We start from the raw sequence: 17,598 nt of genomic DNA on the forward strand, positions 1-17,598 counted from the left end.
CATTATTGATATGCAAAGTACAATTAATCGCTCTATATAACAATTATTTATAATTGTAACATCGTTATCTTTAAAAAAAAAATGAATAATTCTACCTAGAATTGAATTAATTTTATTTAATTTATGAAAAACATGAGTTGTGTAAGTTTATAACTGAAAGAAAATAATTTACAAAGTTTGTACACATTTAACACTTAACAGCTACTTAAACGCATCACTTGTGTCTAATTGAAACCGCTGAATTTACTTAGGAAGATTGGTACGCATCAATAACTCTCAAAGATGATGGCAAATATTGGCAAAATAGAGAAGTTTGTGCAATATACTTTCCAGGTCGTCAGCCCCATGAAAATGTGATCAATAAGGTTACCACGTAAACTGCGTGTTCATGTTTTTAAGTGACCACATAGCAAAAGTGCACTTTCCTGCGCTTCTGCACGCAAATACCGCATGTATGGAATAAATGAAAGTTCTTGTTTAGATTTACTGATTAATAAGGAAGTATATTAAATTCAAATGAGTAACATTTATTTTAAGGCGTTTGCCGGATGATTTTTTCAAGCACATGTGTTACAAAATATGCCTTTTTAAATACAACTTACCACTTAGTGTCTTACTAATGTTCCTAAATTATACAATTTCGTGAGAACTTAACCTCGGCAAGTGAGAATTTATGAGGAGAGAAAACAGTAATTGGCATTTCACAGAAGTGTGCTCGTTAGTAACCGAGTAAATATGATCGCGCACTGTAAGGTTTCGCAGTAAGCCAAGCGCAAAGGGATGATGAACCCATGTACGTTTCAATGATTGTGTTTATATAGAGATCGAGAATTATTATTTATGATAGTATCAGATAATAACCATTTGCTTTTAAACACCTATTGTATTTTGAATTTTTTATTTCTTCAACTTTCACTGCAAAATTTTTTATCTTTTTTGACCTTTTTTTGTAGCTTCAGGCAGCATGAACTGCACTTCCACACAACAATTTTATATATTTATTATGAAGCAATATTCGATGCTTGTTGATGAAAAAAAACTGATTGGATCAATTGATTTATTCCAGCTTTAATTGCTATTAACACTTCTTTGATAATTTATTAACTGGTTTATAGATTACTTTGATGCATTTTACAGTTACAGTTCAACGAGATTGTATTTACTGATATCAGATAATATTATAGTGTTATGTGAGGTGTTGAAGAGATTTAATGTAAGTAGCTTTAATAGAAATAAAAATTAGTTAAAGACTGCATTGATTTATTTATTGATTAGTCGAACGATTGTTGATAGAGATAACATAATCTTAATTTCCAATCGTTTCAAAAACCAGATGTGTGAATCCCCTGACCTTCAAATAGCAAACCTAGAACTTTCTTCGAATATTTTTAACATTGTTTAAAATAACTCGACAGTTAGAAGAATTTTTCTCTCAGTTTTATCAACTCGAAATTATCTCAAGACATAAATTAACTAGTCGACTGTGAAATTTTTTTTCAAATCATTTTAATTACAATTTTTCTAGATTTACGATGAACAAACATAATGATTATCCATAATTATAAATTAATTCCGTACTTATCGTAATTAATTAAATTAGAAAGTAAAATTCTAATGAGTTAAAAAATTTTCTTGCAATTTTTCTAACGATGCTAGTTAAAAATAGAAGTAGTTAAACGTATTGGAAAGATAACATATCACTTATAATATATTGTATGCCTGTATTTGGATTTGTAATTGCATTCATGCGGGTCCCTCGCATTACATAAATTTCTACAGATGTCTATTATCAATTAATTAGAAGAGGTCACATGGTTCATTGCTCATCAATTCTCCTATCTCTCATATATATTGAGTTGAAACTAATATGTTGTGTTTATGTACTATCGATTACTTCAAAGTAAACACAACTATTATCTATAAAAAATAAAAACACTTAGAAACAAGAAATTCTAATTTTACTAGGGTGTAATTGCATTCAATAAAATAAAACTATTATAGTTATCATCCATCTGAACGAAACAGTTTTATCATTTGCTTGTTACTTCATGGCTTTGACTATTCAACTGGTACTAAACATAGGTCAAAAAACTCTGTGCTTCAATCTCTCGCTTGTTTTACGTGAACTTTTTGTCTGCCCCAGTTTCCATCACTGCTCACTTTACTTTGTTCCTATTTTTTTTCATTGTAGTCTTTATACTGAGGTATACTTTCAGCCTAATATGAATGTACTTTAAATACTATATGAAAATTACAACAATATCAAAAAAGACTTCTCGAAAAAATTAAAACAAAAAAAAAAATTTACTTCTTTTAATTGGATATTATTAGACTGGAAACTTTTGAAAATTCTATCTGTAATGAAAATCTTATCATATAATTTTTTTATCACAAATATACATCATATTTATATTAATTAATATTGATTAAACTAATAAAAATTACTGTTTGATTGTGGTTTGTAATAATATCTATTTAAATAAAATTTTTAACATTTTTTCCTCTCATGTAATGGTGTTGAAATCAATCTAATAAATATAAATTTTTATACCAATCGAAAAAATGATATCAAGTCGAACAATCGAGTTGGATATAATAACATCCGATTTTATGAGGTCATTCTTAAGACTTAATAATTTCACATCCGATTGGTTTTGATAATTTTTGCCAGGTCACTAAATCTAATTTTTAAATCGCTATTAATAAAGTATATTTTCTAAATATTACATTCTCAACACCTCTACTAGCAATTTCTTTCATAAAAATAACAATTACATCAACTTTCACGACTTAACAAATTCTCTTACTTCCCTAGTAATTATTCATAGTACAAAAATCTTGAAAAAAAAACTCTAGCTCTTATAATACCATCAGCAATCTCAACACCACATTATGTAATAAAAAATAGTGCATAGACCATTTTACCAGTGATTGATTATTCCTTTAAGTGCTTTGGTACATGATTTTGACGTTGAGGCAGCGTAAACACAAATCACCTTTTCGCTCAGTAAACTGGAACCCAACGATCTCCAATCCGCTACGCATGAACATGTATAGAGCTATATAGATAGTGGTAGCTGTATGCATCCATGGTCATTGCATTGATTTTGACTGATACTAGAACCCACTTACTAGTACATGTACAAAATACTGATGTCAAATGGAGTAAATTTATTGAATGTCTATATAAATGTCATTTACCCATTGAATTCATTTTTTTATTGTATTACCTATATTACTCAATCAACTCAATCCTTTAAAATTCATTTTAAAAATCGATAGATAATAACATTTCTCTCTATATTGGATTTTTTTTCCATTTATTCATTTGAATTAATTGCTGCAATATATTTTAATAATTGTATTTACATTCTAATATTTCCAATATAGATAAAGCCCTGTTGAATTTTATTAATAATTTATTGATAAAAATGATATTTAACTTATTTATTTTCTTTAGTTACGCTATAAACTATACATAAATGTGACTTTTATAACCTGTTGTATTTCCATGGATTAAGTTCTATCAAATCTTATGATTTAATAGAGTTAATAAATTTCATTTCGAAGAAATTTTATTAGAAAATGACAAAAATACTTGAAAAAATTCAAATAATAATTGAATTTCTATAATGTTCCACATAGAATAATAGATTTCAATTAAACCTCAGCTACTTAACAAGCTTACAAAAACATTGTTGTATGCACTGAACACTGCTACAGTTATTAGCATTCATATCAATGAATAAATCTCATAATTATCTCTGTAAAAATTACAATCTTAGTTTGTAGAAATAATTTTAATTTCATACATTTATCACGGATCGTCATCAATATTAAATTCTTCGTAAACAACACCTGGTTGCAGTTGTCATGGCTAATTAGCACTTCTATGAATTTTAATGATTCAACGAGAAGCACAAAACAATAGCTGCTGCATTTATCGTCCATGACCGCTCTTGTATAAAACGATATATCACTATTCTCTTATATGTTTCCTTTTCTCAACTGGAAAGAGCAAGGAATAGTCTTGGCGACTCGTCCATACCCCGTTATAATCACACATCACGAAGGCCTCAATACAGTAAACCTAAATGTCGAAGTTTACCATTCAAGTAAAATATTCGTCTATCAACTATTTGGTTCTGTAGCATAAAAAATATTCTTTCTACATAGAAAATCATGACCATAATATTTTTATATCTCATGATTATGTTAATTCAGTTTTTATCACTATGCAATTATCTCACATCATTTGCACACAATAGAGTATAAAGTATAATTTATTTTATAAAACAAATATGTCTATTTGATCATGTAGTTACTGGTTGTTAGAACAGAATAATCCAAGATTCCATGTACCACTTTTCAAAAAAAACTTTCAAGCTATTTGACATACATGAATGTAATAAATTATAACAATAATTTAGTTGTGTACTTTTTAACTTCTTTGTGATTAAAATAAGCTCTTATTATATCAAGTGGAACGGAGCGAATCAAAGTGAAACAAAAAATAGTAATAAAATTAGCAGTAATCATACCACTAATTTTTCGCACGAGCGCGCATCATCATAAGTCCAGTTCTATGAAGCTTCCATGGTTAATATCTGTACAATAGTGTAATAACAAACAACAGATTTCTCATTAGTACTCATTGCACTATCTATTTTTGCATTATGAACAATAATCTATTCAATTTATTATTTTATTGTATTCTAAGCATCACTATCATTAAGTATGTATTCCTCCACACTACACCTCCTTTCAGAAATATTAGAGAAATGATAGCCTCCGCATTTGTATCTCCTGATTGATCACTTATTGTAAGTCAAGAATTCAGCTACCATACACTAAACATACATAAGGCTTGTAAGCTATTTAATTACAGTCTTGCACGACTACGATGTATACCACAACCTTCCATGTAGAGTCGAAGTTGTTCTAGCTTGCATCTAGATGTACTCTCTAAATTTGAATCAGTAGAAAACGATTGATTAACAGTAGAGTTTAATTGAACTTAACAGGAACAAATTACAAAAGGTTGATAAAAATTATTACTGATTGAATTAATTGAACATGGCAGCATCTAACACGTTAAAATATTTACTTATCAGACCAGAAAACGATAATAATAAGATAATTCATGCTAATTATATTGAAGCAGAACTCTATCTTGTAATAAAATTTTTTGGTAAAGTAAATGATTTCATTTTTTTGTTAAGTATGTTAAGAAATGGATTTCTTGAGAATTTACATTCCTGATAATATAAATACGATGTCCTTACAATAATAAATAGCAGAAATATTTTAGATTTGATAGAAGATGCTTGCACAATGCATGTGAAACAGCTATTTAGTTAAGTAGAGTAATAAATAGACCAGTTCTCAATGAAACTCCTAAATTTTGCCTGTCACATTATGGTTTAGAGTCAAATAAATTAATGTCATTGTTGTAAAATTGTAAATCATAATTCACGATTTATATTACATGTAATATGGAAAGATATTTTGTCATAATTATTCAACTCATACGCAATAGACACACTTAAATAACAACCACAAAAAATGAAAACCACAAGTAATTATAGTTTTTCAACTAGCAGGTATGAGAGTAGATTATTACGTTGAATTTTTTGAAAAGATAACAAATTATTTCTGTTAATTGATTATAAAATGATAATTTCAATTATAGGAGAGACTGAGACAATACAGAGTAGTCCAAAAAATAAAGGGGTGTTTCATACAACAAATTTTTTTATAAGTTTTCTCTTTTTTTTCAATATAAACTTTTATCTTCAATTAACGGCTATTAAAAACTATTATGAAGTTAATTGAAATAAACGGAATTTTTTAGTGCCCCATATTATCCCAGTCTCTCCTCCTTCATACGTTGAAAAGATAAGAGAAATTATTATATAAATATCTTTTAGTGTGAAAAAGTTGAAGAACAAACAAAATAAAGGCACTGAAGGATTATAAGTAAAATTCTATTCCTTGGATTTTGTCTTTTAATTAAAATGCATTTTTTTCACGTATTCTGATTGTTTCATATTCCATAATTAATAAATTGCTTCCTAGTATGAAATATCGTTTTTATTAATCATTACTTTTATTCTTTAATCTCATTAAATTCCTCCAAGTTTTTTATTACAATATGATAAATAATCAGTAATAAGTGTAACCGAATGAATAAAAACCAGTTTGGTTATCATGTTTTGCTAAATTTCATCCACTCCTCTCATCATTTATCAATATGCCTTTTTTGTTTCTTACATCTCTACATCACTGTATCATCTAAAGTCCCAGTGGGCGGTCAAGGTTCGTAGATTTAATCATTTAGAGGACCAGTCATGCTACAACTGGTGATGGAACTGATAAAGATGATAAGCCTCATTGTAAGTACTTAATGTTTGCACAGACAACCTAGTACTGAACTAATATATTTTATCACCCTGTCACAGTATAACTGCGGTTTCGTGACACCCTTTTTTTTTCATCAAACTTTTGATGACTCATAATTACGTATTTTACATATACAAACACTAGCTAACTAATATTTACACTCAGTAAAGATACATATTTGGATATCAGGAAATAGAACGTTGGTGTTGTAAAGTTGCTGTACTTGCAAATAATAAGGAAGTCAATAATGCAAGGAATTAAAAAGTTGATTACAAAAAAAAAAAAAAAAAAAAAAATTAATTTGAATTTTATTGAAGCTGTTTTATAGAGTTGGATAAAATATTTTATTTGTTTTTGTCAGAACTTTTAGAACTTCTAGCGTATCATATTAGATAAAAAGTACAATCTTTAAATATGAAAAATATTGACGAAATTTTGAAGCTACAAAAAATCATTTATTGTGCAATACACTGATAGAAGTGATTTATGAATGTTAAAAAACGATTTTTTAATTATTGAAATCAATGTTTTTACTATAATTAAATATCTTATAACAATGAAAAAGAATTAGTTATAAACACATTGGTGGTTTTATAATGAATAAATATCATTTTATAGTGAAGAAATATTTTTTAACAATTAATAAACCGGCGTTCGTAATGTCACCTCACCTTATATCAACCAGAACTGTCATCTTCATCAATTCACTCTTTATAACCTCACTTTTTACCTTATGCATATTTTTTATTGATATAAATATGCATGAAATAAAATCAAATCCTAATCTCATTCGAATGTTTTGTCATTTTATATTAAAAAAAAAACCATATAATCTACAATAAAATATAAAATATATTGGTGACATTAGATTTCTTAATACTTAAGGAGATTTATTAATTGTTAAAAAATATTTGTTGTACTGTAACAAAGCTTTGTTTAATAATTAAGATATAATTTGATAAGTGTTACAAAATATTTTTTAACAGTTAAAAAGCCTCGTTTATTACAAATCTCTTCTATCAGCGTGTAAGAGTGTTTTTATCATTCTTATATTTTCATTTATCGCTACTGTTGTAATACTTTATCATTCATATACCCTTGTAGAATATCGTGACACATTGCTTTTCATGTATAAGTTTGGTACATTGGTTGATTAAGTATACTCAACTGAATTTTTTATAATCATGATAAATGATGAATCATGTATGGCATGAAAATTTTTGTAATAAATGGATCAGTTAGTCAAAGATAAACAACATTAGTTTAATTTCTACATTTACATCAATCATCAGAAATTTTATTTGAGTTGAAAAACTTTGACTTTCGCTCCAAAAAAGTAAAAAAAAACAGAAACAGTTTTAATTTGACGACCAATAAAAGTCAAATCACTCAGTATATTTAATTAAAGAATAAATAAGAAATATTTTAATCCTGACTTGAATCCAGAGTTATTGAGTGAAAATCCATTAAAGTTAACCCTTTGAATGCCCCTCAGACACGAAACTTGGTAAACTGGTATAATCTTATTAATAATGCAGCTTGGTTCGAGTTACAATATTTTATTACAATATAAATTACTAATTCAGCTGGAGTTTCCAAGTTTAAAAGCTGAGTTTAAGTAAATATATTCGACATTAATAGAGTGACATCTTAGTTTTATATGAATGAGATAAATGCTCAATATCTTCTTTGATCAAGCTTCTGATGAAAAAGGCGAACTCATAAAGACGTACAAACACGTATTATATGTCTTTTACCACAGAGACTGACTACTTGTTTTAGATTATTAGAAAGTTTTCATGGAAAGACGACAGAAGTTCGACGTAGAAATATAAACGGAATGCTATTACGAAAGTTACTAGCCCGAGGGAAATGGTGTTCGCGATGCTTGCAGCAGGACTCACCGCCTTTTCTTAGATCTCCATCTTTCTCCAAGCTTGTTTTCTTTACGTTCCGTTGCTTCACTTGTACAACCATATTCTAGGCAAATTATCTGCATCAGGTGACTACCTTCCTACATCTATGAGTTTATGTCCTGACGTTATGTTTATATGTATACTAGCATATCTCATTCGTCTTTTACTGCCACCAATTGCAACCCTCAAGTATGAACATCATGCACTCACTTAGAGTTTATGTCACCAGCTCAAATATTTCCTATGACAAGCTCTACACCCATTTAATATTAGATACAACATATATGAACGTCAGGTAACTCTAACCGGCTGTTTAATTGGGCTACCGCATAATAACTTGAAAATTAAAAAAGTTTTTTTAATTCTGGCCTGGAAAATTTTTACACAGTTTGAAACTAAATAATAGTCATTTCATCAAATTAAATGTGCATATGATGATTAAATTTACCAATTAATCTAAAATGTCTAGACTTTCAAATAAAAATTTTTTGAATTGATGAAAAACTATTTTATAAACTTTTTTAAATAGTGCAGTTTATTGTTGATAATTTTTTAAAATTCAATAAAATGTTTCAAATTTTTCAAACGATAAATAATTCAAACATTTGTTTAGCATTTAAAAAATCACTTTTGTTACATCAATAATTTATTTAAATTATTCTGACTTTTATGAAATAAATAACTCGTCATATCATTCAATTTCAAAAGCAATGATCAATTTAAATATTTGTTGATATTATTTTTTAATCAATCACTATTGATTAAAATTCAAATAGATAAAATAAAAAGAGACTTTATTAAATTCATTTGTCTAGACTATTTCTACATCTATTTTGTTACAAGTTTGTCCTTGTAACATGAAATAGATATCATCATCTTAAATTTCATAATTATTTTATTTTTTTATAAATTTAAAAACAGTAAATTACACAACTCTGTTAAGTCACGTTCGCTATTCTTGCTTATTCTAAATAAAAATAAATTTACAATAAAGATGAATAGTTATAGTATTTGGTCATTGTTCTTTAAATATCTATCTTCACACACAGATCCAAAATCAGCTATACAAATGTTCAAAAATAATAACATTGGTAGCAGATAGCACAACTATATGAAGATAATAGAGATTAATATCTCATAGATATATGACATCATAGTGTACATATATTGAAGACGGAAAATTATCAAGTAAAGGCTAGGTAAACAGCATGGACAGCGAAACAATAGTGAATGACATACGAATAGCCTAAGCTTCTGAATAGGATGCACTGAGAGAGGTTTAGCTCTAGAGTACATCCATCAAAGGCTCGGGTGCTTTGAATTTTGTAAAGAATAATATAATATAATTCAAATCACCCTAATATTAGAATAGTTCACATATGATGCATTTGAGTATGTATCTAATATTAATCAGAGTATTACTGCAAGACTATTCATTTCATTTATGTGAAATTGAAATTTGAGCATTTATAAATGCTACTAAAATAGGAGCTTTTTGAACTTTTCCATAATACCCTTGAAATAGTGTGATCATTTTGACCCCCGCAATGAACAAGATAGTGGCTTTAAATCTAAAAGATAAAAGTTATGACTTTTGTTTGCTCCACCTGTCAGTTTGTTTTTCAGCTATAAAAGTTGGAAATTAAATGACGAATACGAATTTAATTCAGCTGAACAATTAGTTTAAAGAGAAAGATGTAAGCTTTTGATTTTCTTTTTTTTACTTCAAAAATATGAAGTAATCATTTTGAATTTTATTGGACACAGATTCAAGACATGTTATTATTAAGCAACTGAAGAATATCATTAATAATTTACGAGAGAGTCCAAATGTGGTTGATAAAAATTTTATTTGAATGATAAAAATAATTTAATTGAGATATTCGTGCACGTTTTAGCCTTGGTAAATTTTGAAAGTTGATTTATTCAACTGATAGTTAATAGCCATTGGAAGAAATAAATCATAAAGGCAAAATTTAATATTGACATTTGATTTTCCTATAGAGAAAAAAAAATTCAAATTCGATGATTTTCTTTTGATTTGATAATTCAAATATTTTTCCAATTAACATTTATGTAATTGTGTGCACGAGAATAAGCATGAATTAATCTACCAACTGCTATTGAAATGAACTAAACCACGAAAAATATCCACAATGTAAATTTGAACAATTCCTCGTGTACCAATACAGGAAAAAAATATTTATTCATCTCAAACAAAACGCTGGAGTTTAATTCGAGCGGTTTTATTTGTAGTATCACATTCTACTATCTAATTTTAATTCGAAAAAAGGTGTAATGTCTAAAAACACATCTATATTCATTACATAAAGGTTATACGTGTCCATGGATACATAAAAGTAATTAAACAATTGTTTGATTATTATCGTGCGTGACGACTGTTAAATATGCAACGAGAGGAATTACATGTTCGTGAATATTTATCAAAAAGATAGTAGCCAAATGTGAATGCGTATGCACACATCTGTGAATATACTATCCAGGAAACAGTTTTTTAATGGCAACCGGAATATAGAGGAAAACTGGAAAAGAGAATAAACAGCAGGAGGGACAAAATAACGGAAATAAAAAAATGCATGCGTCGCATATGCAAACCCGGGAATAGCGGTGAATCATGGGTTACCGGAGATGAAACTGGAAAATATAATACACATCCTCGCTTGAGTGATGGCCCTTTTTTTATATCACGCTAATATATAATTTTTATAATGTAACCAGTTGCTAATTCTAATATTTGACTCATGTGATTATTTCTAAATGATCAATATCATTCGCGTTCTTATCATAAAAATATATATAAAACCGGACAAAAACAACTAGCAATATTAAGTATTTATCATTGCACAGGATAATCGTCTATTGATTAAATTCTAAAGCTTTTACACATGCATTCATACATATATGAAGACAGATAGTCTTAGCATGTACGATTATAAACCTATAAAAACTGCATCATAATTCAGTGGACGTAAGCGATCTAGACGTGGCCATTGAATTATTCAACCGACGAGTAGTCAATGTACGACCGACATTCTTCATCGCTTCAAGTCACAATGATCGCACGTGCGACATCCAAACACAGCCGGCCAAGACTAAATCTTACTAACATTAAACCTCATTTTTTGCTTGAAATCACAAGCCAAAGCCTAATGTAACATGAGTTTACTCATTGTGGAAATTTCTTCGAGTATGTACAACACCATCTTTAGCCATCATCATGATATACTCTGCTCTCATATCACACCTTTTTAAGTCAGAGTTATGCCAGTTATTTTTAGTCAATAATCGTGAGAAAAAAATTCTTTTTTCAACCTTCAACAGGTGAAGTTAATTTTTTTCTTTATTTCTATGTATAGTAAATCCATTCTATTTAGTGCAAACAAGATTTTAAAAAATGGAACCATATGGCTAAGTGTCATAGTATTTATCATTTAAATGCCAAAAAAATTAAAGTGTTAGATTCTTTGATATGCTGTATTTTAGTTTTTTTATTACTCATCAAATTATAATGGAATTTTATCTAAATGTGCAATCAAATTTCAAACTAATCGGCTTAAAAGTGTTTTAATTATTCCATTAACCAATCATAAAACCAATATCAATTTTTTTAAATTCAAGTAAACAATAAAAAAACATAATAAATGTTTAAAATAAAATTTATTTTAATGTTGAGAAAATTTATCATAATTAATGGAAATAAATTTTTTCAATGTATTCAAACGACACTCTTGTATACACAGACAGTTAAGCTTTTATTTCTTGCGTAATAATAAAGCCGATGTACGATAACGTCTTTGTTATCAATGCAGCTTGGATAATGGCATTAAAACATCAAGGAGGTCAGTTACACCAATATCATAACGCAAGGTCATTGCGGTAGGACCATATCGTACAGCTGAGTATATTTATAACTTTTAATTCGGTTATTAAAATGAAACTATAAAAATTCATATCTATATGTATTGAATAATAGCATGTAAAAAAGATATTATTACATAATGTCTTAGTACGCTATTATAAAATAATCCAGTAATTACCTTAAAGAAGGTTGAAGAAGAAATATTACAGACAAATCAATATGCGGTTAAAGAAAGAATGTACTATTAAACAGACATCTTCTTCTATCACAGGCTTATAAAATTGATGATGAAGATGAAAATTTAGTTAATTCAATCCATTGCAATAATTGATAGCTTTCTATGAATTGTGAATTAATATCGATTGTGTATTATTTTATATATGTATATATAGCATTCAATTCAACGGATAAAATTCAATGATATGTTATTGAATCTGAAATATGATGCAAATGTAAATTCCATTATTGTCAAAAGTTTAATCATTTAAAAGTTTAGTGTAGGTTTTATCTTTATCCGATAACTAAATGTTTTTGTAATTATTATCATTTAAAAAATAGAGTCCAACAAATATATATTATATTCACTGCTGCTCAGAATAAGCTTTCGTATATATGTCAAGGTCATCCGAATCGATAATTAAAATTCCAGAAATTTTCATTTCACTGATTCCATTAAAATAGATTATTCAATTATTATTTAACTTTAAATGATTATCTATTTAATGAGGGAATAAAGAGATTTTAATCTCTTTAATACTTCTTTGAACAGTAATTTTTAATATCACACGTAGTTATGAATGATCGATCAAGCGTTAGTTTTTTTTTTTACTCTCAATATTTATTCACAATTATGATGTACAGAAGCCTTGTTCATTCTTTCATGTACAAAAATTTTAATCGATAATGTTCACGCGATATTATTCAACTGTAAGAACATTGTTTAAATATTTTCATGACGTAAGTAATGGAATAAAAAAAAATAAAAAACGTGTTAAGATCGCGTGATGACATCTTTACAGGTTGAAGTAGTATCAATCATAAATAAGTCAGTGAAAAATAAAAATGATGAGAATATATGACTTAAATATTAAACGAATGTAGTTTACGTTTTTTATTATGAATTGTCATGGATACTAATAATCTATGATAACAATTGCTGTCATAGTTAAATATTTAAAAATAAATTACTTAAATTTATGATATAAAATTTTTTACAAACAATTACATTCCTTTTTATGTTACACATATTGGAATAAAAACTGACCTCATTTATTCGTATATAATCATAAACTTTAGATAAATTAATATATTATTTCGAGGTTAAAAAAAATAGTGATTAATATTATTAAAGTTGAAAATAATACTTCTTATCTATTGACTTCATTTTAAAAACATTGCTTCTCAATACGAAAATAACATCACAATTTTTTTACAATTAAATCATGCAAAAGAATGTTTATTGTTATGCACGAACCGTTTTTCAAATAAGTTATATTATGACAAGAGCAAAAGTAGGCCGTTGGATCCCAGTAATAAATCAGCAAACTGGCTGTGTATGATACGATCAAAACATTATATTGATAGGTATATTAGAAAACAGAAAGATAAAGTACCAACGAAAGAAAGAAAAAATAAAACATGAATCTCGACGTTAATCATATTATTTAATCCAACCTGTAGCTGTTAGTGATTCAGCTAGATTTTCTATTTTACTCTCAATATTTTTTTTTTCTGAATCTGCTTCTGTTTTTTTTTTGGTGCACTCGTCGACGCGTGACTTTCGCGGGAAACGTCAGAGCTACTTAGCCAAGCGTGACGTTGTACTATACAACAGTGGCACAAATGGAATCGAGAGGTTTAGAGGTTTCGATAACGGATTACACTACAGAAGCAAGTAGAAGAGTAGCAATAGCCGATGGATACAATCCTCATAAGAGGATAAAACATGGATGCTTAATAATGTAAGTGAAGTTTAATCTCCACTAGACACGCCAAGAGTTGAAAGCGAAGTAATCAATTTAGTAACAAGAGAATAAGGAGAAGAAAACAAGAACCGTTCATCCGATCGCAGAGTTGGTTCGCCAACCTCAACGAGCGATCGTTCACCATGGCCTACTGCCGATGTCGAACAATAGAAGTTCTCCTATAGCGGAAAATAATCAACGGGGTCCATGTGCAAATAAAACTAAGATGGGGTCGACTAAATAGGAATACGAAACCAATACCAATAATCAAGAAGAAATGGTACAGCATACATCTCTCCATTGGCCTTTATTTACCTTTCTTTTTTTTATGGCTTAATAAAGCATATCAAAATTATCTCACTCATCAAGTAACGTATACTCATTATTTGGCTAATTTAATAATTCATCTTTTGATCTTTGTTCTTTGAGAAAAAAAATTGCTGTGGTTAGGAAAAAATTTCTCTGTAAAGTTTTTTAACAAGCATCTTGAAAAATGAACAAGAACGTACAAGAGCATCGCCTGTTAGTTGTATTGTTGTCAGCTGATTGTGAAAGCCTGCAGCTATTCTTGAAAGGTTTATACTTTTACTTTTTTATTACATTTTTCCTTCAAAAAGAGACTAATCGTTGAAGAATACATTATTCTAGTTTCACACATTTACATATCATCTTAAAAATCAATCCTAAACTAATGACACCAAACATGTTTGTGAAAAATATCTTAATTGTGAAATATTAAATCATTCCATTTATGTTAAAAAAAAAAGTGTCATCAGCTACTCTATTTCTCCCAAGTGTCCGTTACAACAGAAATAACATCAGCCACTTGAACAATTATCTCAAAAAATACTATGTTGAATGTGATACTTGACGTATATCTCAACAGCTAGATCCTATAATTTGTTTTGCAACTTTATTTTTAATTAGTAGGCACATATTGGTCTAAACTCTCTTATCAGAACAATCTTCAGCTCAGAAATAAAAGAAAGCAACAAAAAAATGAGTAGCTATTAAGAGAGAATATTCAAAGTCATATATACTCCATCATCTCGTGTATTAGTGCAGATATATTGTGAATTCTAACGTGAATTAGGCATGAGCGTGTTTGTACCGTAAATCGGTTGGAGTTTCCGCTGTCAGCTGACTGAAAGTCGTAATATAAACTCAACATTGCCCCTTTTCTCTCTATTCGCCTTTATCTTGCTTCTCGAAACACGGATCGTTTGTACTCAGTCGGATGAAACAATGAAAGTCACAAGTCCTGTACCAGAGGGTTTTAGATTTTGGAAACCAGTTTTAATCCTAGATTTTGGATCCAACTGCAGTTTATTCCAGTTAATTTAAACTGAGAGAGTTTATCTTACAACATAAAACTTTAATTGTTGAAAATTGATTCCTATCTCGCTAAGTAAATATTTTATTATGTTCTTGAAAAAATAACTCATATTAATAAACGTTAATGTGTTCACCTTTTACTTAATTGATAAAAAATAAGCTGACTAATTCTAAGGGGGAATTTACATCAAATGGATTTAAATTGATCAGTATTGAATATAATGGAGCGTTAAAAAAAACACTAGAAGCTAATTGATGAGGAAAAAAATTCCATAAAGACACGAAAAATAATCTAATCAATTAATTAAGGTCTATGACATGTTTTCATAAAGAACAAATGAGTTTTAAATGTCAGATATTGTGGAGATATTTTTCTCAAAACAACTCGACTATTTAATGTGTCAAACTTCACATAATCAATTATGTAAGTAAATAAAAGCTTAAATAATAATAAAAGTTCATTAGTTATCATTTAAAATAATCAATAAATAACGGTAATCATAAAATTCTATGATGTATATAAACAAACGCTATATATTTATATGAAATCAACAGCTTGGCAACAGCAAGAACGTAAGGGACAAAGGCATCCTTTGCCTTTTCATGCTCCGAGAACGATTCTCTGTTCGCGGTGAAATAAGAAAAAAAAGGAGAAGAGAGCAGAGAGAACACTGCATGTCTCTTTAAAAGAAAAATCATGATGAAACAAGGCGAAGGGTGTTTTATAAAAAAATTTCACAAACCGGTCACTAGCTAAACTACTCGTCAGCTGACGAACTCAGCTGAACAGAGAGAGACAGAGTAATCAGTGACCCAATCATTGACTTCAAATTAAATAGATTTTGCACGTTAATTATTGATCATTTTAATCTAGAAAAAATACATAAATATTTTCTTACTTTGATATGCTGTGTAGATTTGTGTAGCTGTTGTTGATTACCAGGAACACACAGTTCTCGCAGAGCAATAACTTTTTAAACCCTCTCACAATGGAATCTTCCAGTAGACTGAGTGAGCCGGCGAGCTATTCCGTTCTACGAACACACTCGTTACACGATAAACGTATCTCTTCATTACAATTAACTTACGAATGATACTTAAATAAAGTTTAGTTTTTTTAAATTATGAACAATATATTAATGATTTTAATCAACATCAAATCATTACAACTTTTAATTACAGAAAAAAAAGCAACCAAATAAGTGCCGCTGACAGTTTACGAAGCTGTCATTTTGTGGCTGACGCCGTCACTTCTGCCATCTTGCAGCAAAAAGTATAAACATTAGCAAGTTTGGTTGAAGACGCGGAACTCAAATCACTTAGTAACAAGATCGATCTGTTTTCATCATATTTTATGTACGAATTATTGAATTTTTCAAGACATTTATCTATTTCTGATAGTACGATTATTATTCACATTAGAAAGTAACTATTCAAACATGATAACATGTCGTGAATTTCATTTTTAGATACATCATTTGTAGGTTATTTGGAAAGGTACGCTTATAAATTTTTAAGTTGTTTTAATGATATTTTATTGAGAATATCATTTCTGTAATTAATAAAAAAATACAGTTACCCTTGAATTTGAAAATATATAAAAAATAGTTGATATTTATGTATCAAATGGTTTAAAAACAAAGTGTGTAATAAAAAAGTATCTAAATAGTAAACTTGTATAACAAAGCAATAATATTACACAATTAGATTTTTAACATTGATATTTTTATAATGAATATATAGTACATATATATACATAAAAATATTGAATGAGCTGTCCTCTACTACTATAAAGATATTTAATCTTTAATAAAAGATATTACAAATATTTATATAAATGAATAACAATAGAAATAGATAATATTTACTCGTAAATAGTAACAAAATAAACATTCATTCCACAATTAAAATGGCATAAAAAAAAACAATTTAAAAATATCTACTATTTATAAAAAGAAACCCTATTAAACAATTATATGTACAATAACTAATTTATAAAATTATTTTTAACTCATAACATTATAGTTACACTTCATATTTTTGGTTTGGCTAATCCGAAGTCTTAGCTTATATTAAAATATTTTGTAAAATATAAACATAT

General features: G+C 28.1%; 1 protein-coding gene across 1 annotated transcript in view; it reads right to left on the bottom strand.

Moving 5' to 3' along the window:
- Sesn (Sestrin) overlaps positions 1 to 16,711 on the bottom strand; it is a 109,105-nt gene extending 92,394 nt beyond the window's left edge. Inside the window, exon 1 of the mRNA XM_035082880.1 lies at positions 16,397 to 16,711. The gene's annotated coding sequence lies outside the window, so the exon portion shown is untranslated. The remainder of the gene's footprint in view (positions 1 to 16,396) is intronic.
- Positions 16,712 to 17,598: the final 887 nt, after the last annotated feature.

Source organism: Chelonus insularis, unplaced genomic scaffold (assembly GCF_013357705.1).
Source record: "Chelonus insularis isolate UGA/USDA-ARS -01 unplaced genomic scaffold, ASM1335770v1 contig_121_pilon, whole genome shotgun sequence".
Taxonomy (NCBI): domain Eukaryota; kingdom Metazoa; phylum Arthropoda; class Insecta; order Hymenoptera; family Braconidae; genus Chelonus; species Chelonus insularis.